General features: G+C 39.3%; 1 protein-coding gene across 3 annotated transcripts in view; it reads left to right on the plus strand.

The window, feature by feature from the left end:
• wdb (widerborst) overlaps positions 1-14,881 on the plus strand; it is a 74,666-nt gene that overhangs the window by 35,806 nt on the left and 23,979 nt on the right. Inside the window, exon 1 of one of the 3 annotated variants that reach the window (XM_067156715.2) lies at positions 5,858-5,997. The exons of the other annotated variants lie outside the window; for them this stretch is intronic. The gene's annotated coding sequence lies outside the window, so the exon portion shown is untranslated. Of the gene's footprint in view, positions 1-5,857; positions 5,998-14,881 lie in introns of those variants that run through there. 3 annotated transcript variants of the gene reach the window in all.

Here is a 14,881-nt window from a genome sequence, read left to right on the forward strand (position 1 = left end):
ATAGGAAAGGCCTAGGAATGGTAAGGAAGCGGCCGTGGCCTTAATTAAGGTACAGCCCCAACATTGGCCTGGTCTGAAAATGGGAAACCACGGAAAACTATCCTCAGGGTTGCCGACAATGGGGTTCGAACCCACTATCTCCCGGTTACTGGATACTGGCCGCACTTAAGCGACTGCAAAAAAAAAGTTTGAATGAATAGTATAAAATTAGTAATGATTTAAATGATCATTAAAACTATTTCAGGAGGATAAAAAACTAAAAAAACTATTTTGAGCTATTAAAAAACTAAAACGTGGTTTTTAAGAACCTAAAAATCCGGGCCCTAGTAATGATTCTATTGTAAGGAAAAGTGCACTTTAGTTTGTTTTACGTTATATTTTGTTTTAGAAATGGTATGCGAATAAATATTTTTGTGTTGTGGACGAATCATCCGCGTTTCAATAGTTTCTTATGGGAAAACATGCTTTGATATATGAGCGCTTTGGATTACAAGCATGTTGCCGGAACGAATTATGCTTGCAATCCAAGGTTCCACTGTAATGTTAAACATTGTAGCAGACAAATGTGTCAATGTGATATTCCTTGTAATACTCGGAAAATCTGTCAAAAACTGAAAATCTGACAATCTCATATTTAAGTTTTCTATTGCTTTAAATTTAAGTCAATAAGTTAATAAAAAGTGGACACTATGAGAAAAGTTGATGAAATTGTTCGGAGAGACTGCCGTTTAACCATTCGATGGTTTGCCAAATGATGCAAAATTAAGAAATTATGTTATGGATTTTACTTTAAAATTTTAATATGAGGAAAGTGTATAATTAGGTAGATGGTAATCACAATAATGTTTTTCCACCTAATCGATACTTTTTATTCTTTGGCAAATCTATAAGAAAATTAACAAATACAGTGCGTGTTTCAACTGCTTTGCAGTCATCTTCAGCTGTACGAATAGAACCTTAGGTTGAAACACGTACTGTATTTATTAATTTTCTTATAGATTTGCCAAAGGCAAAGAATAAAAAGTATTGATTAGATGGAAAAACATTGTGATTATCAGATTGACTTATCAATATGGATATGAAGTGGATAGTTTGCAATAAGTAGATGGTGCCGAGACTTCTCATTCCTGATCAAAAGGGGTCTCATGTGAACATTTGTTGTCATCCATAAAAACACTGAGAAGGATCAAAATTTTTGAGAAATTTAACTTTTGTTAAGTTATGATTTATGCAGTATGACTAAAAATTAACACTGATCTATGTTCTGGAAGAGGCTCAGTTCACCAAGGGAAAAGAAAAGTCAAAATTCAAAGCATTGTTAGTCTTTTTCAGTACTGGTATCAGAGGGATTGTTCATGTTGACTAGACGTAGCCTCGTGAGACTTTTCTTCTTCCTTCCTTCCTTCCAGAGAAATATCTCTTTTGTCCTGGGCCAAATGACCTGGTTAAATCTGCTAAGATATGGCAGAACTGGGCAGTATCAAAAACTACAAATCACTGATTGCATCTGTGGGGTGTTCGCCTCCATAGCATAACGGTTAGTGTTATTAGCTGTCGTCCTCAGGTGCTTGAGTTCGTTTCCCAGTACTGGCAGAAATTTAAGTGGCAGGAGGGGAGGTTGAAATGTTACACGCAGCTCGCCTTCATTGAGGCTGTGATTGAAAAGAGCTACACCACCTCAGGATGAGGACACAAGTTGACTTATCTCCGGGTTTCTCCATCTTTTTGTATGGCTGTGAGACCTGGACCGCTAAGGCTGAATATGAGATGAATTGATGTCTTTAAGACGTGGTGTTGATAGAGGATGCTTTGGAGGGAGAGAATGACTGTGTCTATCAATTACCTCTAGTTCCTTGGGCACGTTTTCTGGAAGGAAGGGAAAAATTTGCTAAAATACTGTTTTACAAGACAATTGGAAGGCAGAAGACCTTGAGAGAGAACAAAAAGTTCAAGCTTTGATCAACCAGAGATTATAGTTGGCCTTTCTCTCCACTTTACTCTGTGAATAACTGAAGACCACTCGTAAGTGGCAACATCTTGTTAGGGCTGCCATATTGAAGGAGCAAAAAAATTAAGTTGTGGTACTCAGCAATGAGTATAATGACTGAAAAAAGTTTAGAGTTGGTTTGGTGTAAGTACAGATAACTAATGACCAATGGAATATTGTAAAGATACTAGAATTTTAATCTCAGACCAGTGATGTACAACCACATTGGACACAAAATTAAATTTAGGAAACCAGAAATAGGAATGGGAACATATATACAAGGATAAACACGGTGGCTGTTCAGTGTGGGAAGAGGAAGCAACATGAGAGAAATTAGGACGGACATCAAAATACAAAAGAACTAGGACAAACTTCACGCAGCCTTCATACACATTACACTATATTCTCATACAATTCAATCTTGGTAATCTGGCCCCTCTGAATCGGAACCCCCTTTGGTTGGGGGCAGTAGAATAACACCCACGATATCCCAAAAGGCGACTTAAGGGGCCACAGGGGTTCTGAACTTGGGAGCATGAGTTGGTGACCATGGGGTCCTTAGCTGAGTCCTGGTGTTGCTTCTACTTGTGTTAGACTCCACCTCACTTTTATCTCTCCTATCTGACCTCCCATGCTCAACTCTTCTTTCCAACCTTGATATTATTAGAACATTTGAAGCCTTTGGAGTCTTTCATTTTCACGCCCTTCGTGGCCTTTTTTCTTTCCTTGGCGGACACCTTAATTGTTTGAAATGTCAGATCCCGTTCATTTTTTCCCTCTGATTAGTGTTAATAGATGATGGTTGCCCAGTTGTACTTTTTTTTTTTTTTACAAATTACTTTACGTCACACTGATACAGATTGGTGTTATAGTGACGATTGAATAAGATAGAAAAGGGCTAGGAGTGTGAAGGAGGTGAAAAACCACAGTGGGGTTTGAACCCACTATCTCCCAAATGAAGCTCACAGCTGCACGCCCCTAACCACACGGGCAACTCACTCGGCTGTACTTCCTCTTAAAACAATAATCACCACAACCACCACTACTCTGGATTGGTGGTGTACCAAAACTGGAAAGCCAAACTTTTGTGATTTATAATAATAAATTTATTGCAACCAAATGGTCATAATATATACACTTAAATACGCTCAGATATAAATCAGTAATAAAATACGATCAATGCATGCAAAACGTCATGAGTTATTGACACAAATTGTCAAGCTTCCTTTTCTACGGATACATTTGAGGGCATGGTATATATGACATCGTTGGTCGCAGAAGACACATACGCAGCCTGGTCCCGGCTTGTGAAATCCCAAGGTTCTTCATACCTTATGGTGGAACCCGTATACGGCAAACCTGGTCACTGTGTACCTCAGATCATATCCACCACGAGTCCAATCCCTGTATATCATCGCATCAGTTTAGTAAAACTCATCCCATATCATAGCCCTCTTTGATTGCAGTTCTTGTAGCAACTCCCTATAACTTCTTGTCGCTGAAAGTAGCAGTCTAAATCTTATGTCTTCAATGAAGTACGTCTCCTTTGCAAAAATGTATGCTAGTCTTGATGATGTATATTTAGAAACACATAAAACTCTCTTCAAGAATCTAGCCATCAGACTTTCCAGCTCTTGTAGTTATCTTTTCGAGAGATGTTCCCATATTAGCTCTAATACATATGGCTGTTGGAACAACTTTCGTATTAAACAGAGCCATGATTTATAGGCTGTAAATTTTGGTTTTATGGCAAGATACAGAGAAACATTCATTTTTCTCTAGAATTGATTAATTTTCCTGTAAGGCTTGTGTACTTATACTCTCATTTTAGCAGTCACCAGTCTCACAGACTTCGTACACTGACCTCTGTTTCGTGGCCAGACACAATTTTGTGTCAAACGTAGATATCCCTCTGCTCATTCCTGGATGCAGGTCTTCTTCACAGCTAATTGACTGAATTCATTCAGTAGAATCTTCACTTTTATGGGGTGTAATAAATGCATTTTCCTCATCCTCTCTACTCTGTTGCCTACCAACAAAGTTGTACAATGTTTCGACAGAGAATGAGGATTTTTATTTTCTTGCTTTCTTGATTTACAAGACTGCCAGGATTGACAAAGCTTACACAATTGTATTAAAAAGTATACAATATTAATGTTATTTTAAATATTTTAAAAATGAAATCTACAGATCTACAAAGATATATGCATTCTGCTAAGAACTATGGAGCAGTTTACACCCAAAGGACAAGGAACTAAATTTAAAAACCAATCTGAACTAGAAAATAATTTAGAAAATTATGAGTTCATAACAAGAGAATTACACAGTTCAAAAAAATTAGGGGAAAATGTTTTTGAATGAATGCCATGCTCCATAAAATAATACCTCACACCCAGGTATATTACCAACTAAACCTTTATTCTTTACCGATGAAGTATAAAAAAGAACATTGATAGATTAGCGTTCATTTTCAGAACACAAACGGAAATGTCCAAATAGGGGTGAAAACAAAGTGGTAACAGTCCTCCAGGGTGGATTTTTATCACAGTTGGAGAGCTTCAGTATGGTGTATGTCCTCCACGAGCATTTATCACAGCTTGGCACCTACATGGCATGCTCCGTTTAAGTTGACCCGTTGCGGTATCGGGTCCCATTCTTCAGTGAGAGCCTTGAGGTCTTGGAGAGTCTGTGGTGGAACAGGACGCCCACGAACACTTCTGTCAAGCCTATCTCACACATGCTCGATGGGATTAAGGTCGGGACTCACTGCTGGCCATTCCATCTCAGGGGTCCAGTTCTCGCAAGACAGCTCTGGTGATGCGCGCTACATGAGCCCTGGCATTGTCGTGCATGGGTACGAATTCAGTGCAGCGCCATATGCAGCAACCAACACATGCTGTAGCAGTATCTGCTCGATGTACCCTGCAGCGGTACGATTACCATGGACGACAAGATCCGTGCAGCCATCAATACTGATGCCACCCCGCACCATCACAGAACCCTGTCTGAATCGGTCGCCTTCCTGGACAACATTTGGCATATGCTGCTCACCACGGCATCTCCATACACATTGACATCCATCACGCTGTGTCATGGGAAATTGGGACTCGTCTGTGAACAACACAGATCTCCATTGGCGAAGTTGGCAGTTGACGTACAGTAAGGAGAAGGCGAGCTGCGCGATGTTGCTGCTTTAAATGGGGCACTCGAACAGGACGTCTGGGTCGTAAGAACACTTCTCTTAACCTGTTCCTTATTGTCTGGTCAGACACCATGACCTCAGTGTGACCTTGCTGAGGTCTTGTTGCAGTTCCCTGGCAGTTGCTGAACGATGCTGCAACGCACAGTTGGTCAAATATCGGTCATCCTGTGGGGTTGTCATGCTTGGCCTGTCTCATTGTAGCGGAGAGACATTGAGATCCACAGTAACACGACGAAAAGTCCATCCCTCCTGGATCAAGGTGACGGCCCTTGCGACTTGAACCTCGTTAAGATGTGTCATGGGATGTGCTGGTTTACGTACAACTGGTCAAATGCCCGCAGTAGTCTGTGTACCTCACGACGACACATGGATGCACTGCTATTCATTTTGTTTTGAGGGGTCACCTGGCAGTTTAATGCATTGCTATGCTTATGGATGGAGTATAACTTTGATTTGACATACCCTGAGTAGCTAAGGTCTCAAGGTATGCTGTACGACCATTGGAACCCCATTACCAAATTAATGTTCACATACCATATGTTACAAAACAATTTCCCCTAATTATTTGAACTGTGTATAAAAAGCATCTAAAAGTATTAATCATATACATAATAACACAAGATAGGTACTGATCCTTTTATTACAGTATTGAAGACTTGCTGAATGATGGAGTTAGGAATTCCCAGTTGCTTACATAAATAAAGAAGGAATGGTGCCCTGAGCTCCTGCCATAAGACCAATCACTTGGATATGTTGAAGCACGTACTTAGCTTAATAGATGGAAGTGGATATACAACAATGTATGATGGTAGGTAAAATTGAAATTAGGCATGTGTGCAGGCATTAATGAGGCGCATTCCGGCACTCTAGAAACTTTAAGGGGTCATGATAGCAGAGTGTTTCTCTCACTGGCTTCTCACCAAGGCACGTGGGGTTTTTGAAATGATAGGTCATGCAGTCGCTAGAAACAGCAGAAACTCAATGGAAAATAGGCTAATAATTTAGAAATCTCGTGGAGGTCTTCTTTTCTCTTAGTTTGCACTACTCACATCTTATATTTAATCTGTCATGTAAAAACATCTTACTGGCTAAAAAGGAACCTACTGTACAATCCCCATATTAAAATGTATTTATGTTATGAAGAATACACACGGGAAATTCGTAGTTTGTAATAAGATAAAACCCTATTAAAACTTAATCATCGTCATCGGTTTGCCCTTCCAGCGAGCCGGGTAGGGCGTTTGAAAACGAGCGTCTTCCAAATTTGCCTATTCAAAAAGATTAATGTCCATGACAGATTCCCAATTCCATCCTCTTCTTTCCACGTCTTCCCTCAGTTGGTCCATCTGTCTTCTTCTTGGTCTTCCAGCTGGTCTTCTACCTGTTATTCTCTTTTCCAAATAAGCACATGGTAAGCTTGTGCTATTCATTCCTTACACATGCCCAAACCATTTAAGTCTAGATGACCTAAGTTTCTCCTCCATTGATTTATTTAGACCTACGTTAGATCATTTTTCACGTGATCAAGTCATGTCTTTTGGAGGGCAGTTCTAAGAAATTTCATTTCACAGGCTTGAATCCTACTACAATCCTTTGATGTTAGTGTGCAGGTTTCCAGAGAATATGTAAGGATGGGAATGAAATATGACTTGTACAGGATCATTTTTGTTCTTTGATGGACCTCCTCATCCCATAGTAGGTGTGTCTTAACAATACTGTAAAAGTTAGAGGCTGTGGTTACTCGGTTTGTTATTTCTATCCCAGCTCTATTATTACTAACCATTATGTTTCTTAAATATCTGAATTGGTGTACTACTTTAACTTGGTGGTCCTGTGGTTTTATGTTGTGTTATGTATTATGTCTGCTGATTGCCAGTGCTACTGTTTTTGATGGGTTCAGTTTCATTCCATAATCATCAAACTTCTTACACTATGCATTCAGATCATTTTGCACTCCCTCCTCCGTTTCATCCCATATTGTCTGCAAAAATCTTTATTACCTTTTCTTTTTAGTTCCTTTAAAATGGTATCCATAACTACTATGAATAGAAGATGTGATACGGCATTTCCCTGTTGTACTCCTTTGGTTGTATTGAACCATTCAGAGTGACCATCTCCAATACTGACACAGCTTTTGCTATTAGTATATAGCATTTGTATCTTCCTAATAAGGTACTCTGGTACACCAAGTTTTCTAAGACTTTTCCAAGTAGTTGATCTAGGAACATTATCATACGCCTTTTCAAGGTTCATAAACACAATAATTAGATATTTTCCTCTTCCTCAGTGTTTCTCTGCCAACATCCTCAAAGCAAATATCAGATCAGTTGTGCTTTTTCCAGCCCTAAAGCCATATTGTTCCTCTTCTAAGATAGGCTCTAGTATATCCCTTACTCTGGCTTCAGTGATCTTCTCCATGATTTTAAGGCCATGTGATAGGAGGGTAATGCCTCTGTAATTTTCACTTTTCCTTCTATTCCCTTTCTTAAAGATAGGAACTATTATCCCTTTTGTCCAATCTTCAGGTATTTCGTTATCCTTTCATATTGTTCTGAGAAATCTTATACAGCCACTGTATTCCTGGTGGACCAGCAGCTTTAATAATGTCAGCTGTATCTTCATCAGCTCCTGCTGACTTACCACTTCTCATCTTATGGAGAGCTTGCTCTACTTCTGTCCATGTAATTGGGATATCTTCCTCTATTTCTTTTCTGTCCTACATCCTCAACAGAGATCTAATTAGGGCTATTTAGGAGCATGTCAAAATACTGTCTCATTGTATCCCTTGATATCTTTCATATTGCAAACTATATTCGCATCTGCTGTCTCCAGAGCTGCAATTGCTTCTTTATCTGATCTTTTACTTTTTACTTTTCCATATATGTTTTTCATATTCCCTTTACTGTCTTCTTCTAGTGTAGTTTAAATTCTTCCCAACTTTTCTCTTTTTCTTCCCGTACAATTTTCTCTTGACTTCCAACTTCCAGTATCTATATTCTTTCGCCATCTCTTCTAATTTATTGTTGTCTATTCAGTCGCTGTTGATTCTTTTGTCAGACTTAGCCACATCAAGAGCTTTTTTTTGGCTTTATTCCTTTCCATTATGGTTTCTTTCACTTTATCATTCCACCAAGATTTTACTTTCTCTCTAACTCTTCTGCTTGTTCTTCTCATATTTTACCTGCGCTACCAACCAGACTTGTCTTAAAATCATTCCATTCTTCATTACCTTTCTTTGTGTCTGTTATTGGTATTTTAATTCTGATTTCTTCTTGAGACTGCTGTTTGACTTCCAGATCTTTCAATTTCGAGTCTTTAATTTGTGGTTTTTTTTTCTTCTTGTTTACTTTAATAATAGGTTTGGTGACCCTTAGGTCTGCAATGAGGAGTCTATAGTCACTATTAAGGCTCTCACTAAGTATCACTTTTACATCATGCACCTTTTCTCCACTTGGCCCATCTGTGGCGATAAGGTTTATCACTGATCTATACTGACCATCCCAGCTGTATCTCATTATCCTGTGGCTATCCCGTTTCTGAAACCATGAGTTCTTCACCAGAAGTTGGTTTAGTGTATATAGATCAAGCAGAAATTACCCTCCTCATTTCTATTACCAAATACATATGGACAAATAATTCTTTCATAACCTGACCTATCATTTTCTACCTGGGCATTAAAATCCCCAATTATCATTGTTATCTTTATAATTATGTCACCGAGCTCGATAGCTGCAGTCGCTTAAGTGCGGCCACTATCCAGTAATCGGGAGATAGTGGGTTCGAGCCCCACTGTCGGCAGCCCTGAAGATAGTTTTCCGTGGTTTCCCATTTTCACACCAGGCAAATGCCGGGGCTGTACCTTAATTATGGCCACGGCCGCTTCCTTGCACTTCCTAGGCCTTTCCACTCCCATCGTCGCCATAAGACATATCTGGTCGGTGCGACGTAAAGCAATATAGCATCAGCATAGCATCATAATTATGTCCTCTAGTTTTTCTTTTTGGTCGTCACTACAACCCTGTGGGGGAGCATAAACTTGGATCACAGTTTGGGTTTCTCCATTTAGGCATATTTTAGCTTTGATTAATCTCTCATTGATGAATGAGATGTCTGTTACACTATCAATTTCTTTATGGAGTATAAAACCAATTCTATTCCTCGCCACTGCAGGATTACCACTCCAGTATAATTTATATCAATTCTCTAGCTTTCTTGTGTTGCAACCTTTCCATTTGGTTTCACTTAGCCATAGGATGTGAATATGTCTACGGTCCATTAAATCCGTGATTTCATTGAATTTTCCTGTTAGAATCATAATGTTTAAGGTTCCAGTCCAAAGCTTGTTTCTATGATTGGTTCTTCTCGTGCATCTTGAATGATCACCGGACATGGCATCATCATTAGTTCCAAGAGTACTTGAAGTATTGTCGACATTCAGAATTAACTTATCCATGGAAACTTCTACCGTATCCAGACTCTGCTCATTATTCAGTGCACTGTAGTGCACTGCCATTGCACTGGGGCATTATTACATTCAAATTGTATCATATTACTAAATACAATGCTACAAGTCACAAACTCCAGCATGTGCTGCAATTATGTGCACGACGCTGCAGTAAAGGGGTAAGATAGCGTCAAATAGCTTCAGCGCTGGGGAAGCTTTGCTTAGTCAAGTCATTCGCTTCAAACTCTGTTTACAGATGCCACACTTGATACAAAGAACTTGCAGATCTGGATCATAACTCCCAGTACTGCCAACCAATTTTTTTCTCTTCCAAAGAGAAACATTTAGCCTAGAAACTGATGCAACAAGGACTAAGCTATGAGTGGAGATATTATTAGTATTATTATTTTATTATCTTACATTAGGCTATCAGGTATAGGTTCAGGGTTAAATTTTTAAAGCATGGTTAAAAATCTTGGCACTCCAGGATGATTTTGGTATATTGAATGTCTCGTGTGGTGCACTCTGTGTCACTCAAAAAATTTAAGAAGTACAACGAAGCAACCATCCTCATGGCCACAATATCTGTCTAGTAGAATTCTGCTTTCATTGCTAGTCAAAACAGTATCAAAATGTGAAATTGATAGGGAGGTCGCCTATTTGGCACCACCTCAAAATGTTTGCAAATTGGTAGCTGAGGCCATAAGATTATTATCTACATACATACATACATACATACATACATACATACATACATACATACATACATACATACATATTGTTTGCAGATGACATAGTGTTCTGGGGAGTCAACAGTACAGAAGTGCAAATCCAACTAGAGGTTTTGAATGACAGTATTGAGAAATATGGTGTAAAAATCAGTGTGAAGAAGAGCAAAACAGTGATGATGACAAGAGGAGAAAGAGAAGGAAAAGTTATCGTTAGTATCGAGGGCAAAACTTTGAGGTTGTTGAATACTTCCAATATTTGGGAAGTGAAATAATGCAAAATGCAAAGTTGGATAAGGAGATCAGCAGAAGGGTACAAGCAGGAATACTTTCTACTAGAAAGTAAGGAAACTGGTGTGGAACAGAGAAGTTCCTATGAAATGTAGAGAGATAATGTACAAGATGTACTATACTCCTATATTAACATATGCATCAGAGATGTGGACTTTGACAGCAAGAAATGAGAGTAAAATTCAGGCCAGTGAGATGACGTTTCTGAGGAGTATGGTAGGGAAGACAAGGAGAGACGGAGTAAGAAAGGTTGAGGTCAGAAAGGAGATATGGGTAGAAAAACTGAGTGATAAGATGGAGAAGAATAAATTGAGATGGTTTGGGCATGTTGCGAGGATGGAGGAGAGAGGATACCAAAACAAGTGTTGGAGGCTAAGATAGAAGGAAAGAGAGCAAGAGGGAGGCCCAGAGCAAGATTGATGGACTCTGTCAAGAACAGTATAAGAAAAAGAAGACTGGACTGGAATACAATTATAGTAGAGGAGTGATGGAAGGAGAGGCAACAGTGGAGAAGTGCCATCAACACCTCGACCTGGCAGGATCTGGACAAGAGGAAATGAAAATGATACATACAGAAATGGACAAAAGTATTCATACCCCTACCCATCCAAAACAAAATGCTTTATTGCTGGACCAGTACGGAGTATAGGTCAAAATTACAAACCCAAACGTATACCTTTTACTGCAGTGTACATTAAAAAGCACAAAATAAACTGGAAGTAAATAACTACTTAACAAAGCAACAAATTCGTACTCCATGACACTACTTGTCTGGACATAAGTATTCATACCGTATCGCAGAAGAGTTCACAACTCAATGAAAAACCGATATTACCAACTCGATCAGTAGCGCGTTTGTTTGCCTTTCCTGTATATAATTTCTTTTAACCTGCTGGGCATTGAGAACACCAGTTTCCGTGTTAGTTCAGATGAAATGTTCCCCATTCTTGTTGTAGTAACTGTTTACTGTAGTGTGGTTTACTTGTTATGTGGTGTTCTCTTAGTCTTGACTCCAATTCACTCCATAGATGTTCGATGGGGTTGGTATCCGGCGATTGGGAAGGTGTTTCTAATGTGTGCGGCATGTTGTAGAGTACCCACAAATGAACAATTTCTGCCGTATGTTTGGGGCCATTGTCATGTTAGAAGTAAAACTCATTAGCAAGCCCAAGCTTTTCGGCGCTTTTGCGAATGTTTTCTTTCATGATGTTAAATATTGAAGTCTGTCTATAGTACCCTCGATAAATACCAACTCCCCGACACTTGAAGCGGCCATTGAGCCCCACACCATAAACCCCCCCACCGTGTTTCACAGTGGTAATGAGGTTCTGCTCATTGAGCTCTGTATTAGGGCGTCTCAACACTAAAATGTGTCCATCACTTCGAAAAATATTAAATTTACTCTCATCTGTAAACATCACTGTCGACCAAAACGCATTATCTTTTTCCACGCATTCTTTTGCAAATTGTAGTCTCTTTCATCGATTCACTTTCGTTATTTGCGGTTTCTTTCTTGGGACCCTAGATCGATACCCAGCACGATGAAGGACCCTCCTTATTGTTTTGTGTGACACTGCATGATGGTAATATTCTGCCAGCCGCGATGCTATTGCTGAAAATGTAATGTGTGGTTGTTTTGTAGTTACAATGAACCTTTCTTCTTGTGCGGTTCATTTCTTCGGACATCCACTTCTTTTCTTGCTTATAAGAACATCCTACCCTTTTAACCTTTGTATGATGCTTTGCACAGTTGGTTTTCTTCTTCTAATGATGTTTCCGAACTCGGAATACGTTTTCCCTTGTTGGTGAAGGCGTAGAATAAGTCGTCTATCTTCAACAGACTCTTTCCTAGTTTTCCTCGCCATTGGACTAGTACCACAGTCTAATATATATTAGACTGTGCTAGTACCGTCTCTGACCAGCTGATTAGTCCGTCTCTGCATCTATTACACAACTAATGCCACGGAGCAACACAGGTTTCTGTTTACTCGTTCAAACCCCATTTTTACACATAAGGTATGAATACTTATGTCCAGACAAGTAGTGGCATGGAGTACGCATTTGTTGCTTTGTTATGGACTGTTATTTATGTCCAGTTTATTTTGTGCTTTGTAATGACCACTGTTGTACAACGGCTTGTAATTTTGACCTGTACTCCGTATTGGTCCAGCAATAAAGCATTTTGTATTGGATGGGTTGGGGTATGAATACTTTTGTCCATGTCTGTACATTCTTTATTATAGACTATTACGTCTTTCAGCGTTCAGTCTGCAAGACACTGTGAATTTACTTAAATACCTCCGTAATCCTCCATTTGTAACTAGCTCTGTAGCGCCCATTTCCGTACCTCGTATCTTTAACCCTCTTAGTGCCATGCCTATTTATAGAGGATATGCTAGGAATGCCACCCGCTTTACAACCAAATTACAAGGCTGAATAAAGAATAACATGATCATGCTCCTGGCAATCTTTGCAAGGGTTGGAAGGTGCGGATGTTTTGCTCCTAGGCACTCTAAGGATTAAATACTTGGAAGCCGAGTCTAACCATTGCTGTCTTGGTCTCCCTCTACTTCTCTTACCCTCCATCACCGAGTCCATTATTCTCCTAGGTAACCTAACCTCCTCCATTCACCTCACATGACCCTACCGCCGACGCCAGTTTATGCCTACAGCTTCATCGTGTTCATTCCTAACGGCCTTTATCTCCTCATTCCAAGTACCCTCCTGCCATTGGTCCCACCTGTTTGTACCAGCGATCATTCTTGCTATTTTCACGTCTAACTTATAAGCTTTCACTTCCAGGGCCCTGTTTCATAAAACTAACTAATAATATTAGCTAATAATATTAGAACTCATACAAATAATTATTAGTTAACCAAATTCTGTTTCATAAAGATTTACACATGACTAATAAAATATCTTCACTAATAATATTAGTTCATTAGTCAACTGATACAAATGGAGGTTAGAATCGGTCTGTTGCATATGTTCTTGGTTTGGGTTTGTTCCTCGCAGTAGGCTAATGCTTGACTACAACCGACTATTAATCCACGTGTTCAAAAGGCTCACGTGATATTTTCGTTGTTATGAATTAGATACGTGTGAAAATGGATAAAAGAAGTGAAAATAATGTGAGAAAAGAAAGTTACTTTGCAGAAAGTGATTGAGTTGAAGCGTCAACTATTCGCAGCCTTTTGCACACTATAACACTCCTTGTTCCTTCTACTTTTTTATTTCATGTGCTCTTAAAAATCTCTGAGATGGACTAGCAAAATCTTTGTTTACTACGCCCTATTGGTGGGGGCGGCAGGATAACAGCCACGGTATCCTCTGCCTGCCGTAAGAGGCGACTAAAAGGGGTCCCAGGGCTCTCAACTTGGGAGCGTGTGTTGGCGAACATGGGGCACTGAGATGAGTCCTGCCATTGCTTTAACTTACTTCTGCCAGGCTCATTTTCACCTGTTCTTCTAACCTCCCTTGTTCCACTCTTGTTCTTTTCCGACCCTGACAGTATTAGGTTGCGAGGCCGAGAGAGTCTTTCATTTTCACGCCCATCGTGGCCCTTCTCTTTCTTTAGCCGATAGCTTCATTTTTCAAAATGCCGGATCCTGTCCATTTTTCTATCTGATTAGTGTTATTACAGATGATGGTTGCCTAGTTGTAGCCTACTTCCCCTTAAAAAAATAATCATCACCAGTATCATCTTGGTTTATTTGTGATATAAGCCAAGATTTTAAAGGATACCTGCAGTGTCTGAGCAGAACTGCACTAGAGAACACAATGATACTGTGTATCACTACCAACCGGTGGAGTGCAATGCGAAGCTGCTATTTTAAGGTTATGCTTCATTCCTTGCAGTGGAACGTTCTGTTACCAATCCTATCAAGCAAATACTCAGTAGTTCTGTAATCTAACCTAAATCTCACATTGTATTCATATGTGTGTTATATTCCAGTACAGGCTGTTTTTGACGTAACATTTATTGAACGGTGAATACCTACACTCATTCCTTATCACTATTTGAATCAGAGTCGACCATTTCAATGATCTTCGTGATTTTATGCCAAAATATTGAAATACTTTGGTTTCACTAATAATATGAATTATGAGTCAAAATACATTCATGGAAATAATCCTAATAATATGAGTAACTTTTATTAGTCATGTTGTCTATGAAACAATTTACTAATATTATTAGGAACATCTACTAATAAATTCGACTCATAAAC

This window comes from Anabrus simplex, chromosome 12 (assembly GCF_040414725.1).
Source record: "Anabrus simplex isolate iqAnaSimp1 chromosome 12, ASM4041472v1, whole genome shotgun sequence".
Lineage (NCBI taxonomy): Eukaryota > Metazoa > Arthropoda > Insecta > Orthoptera > Tettigoniidae > Anabrus > Anabrus simplex.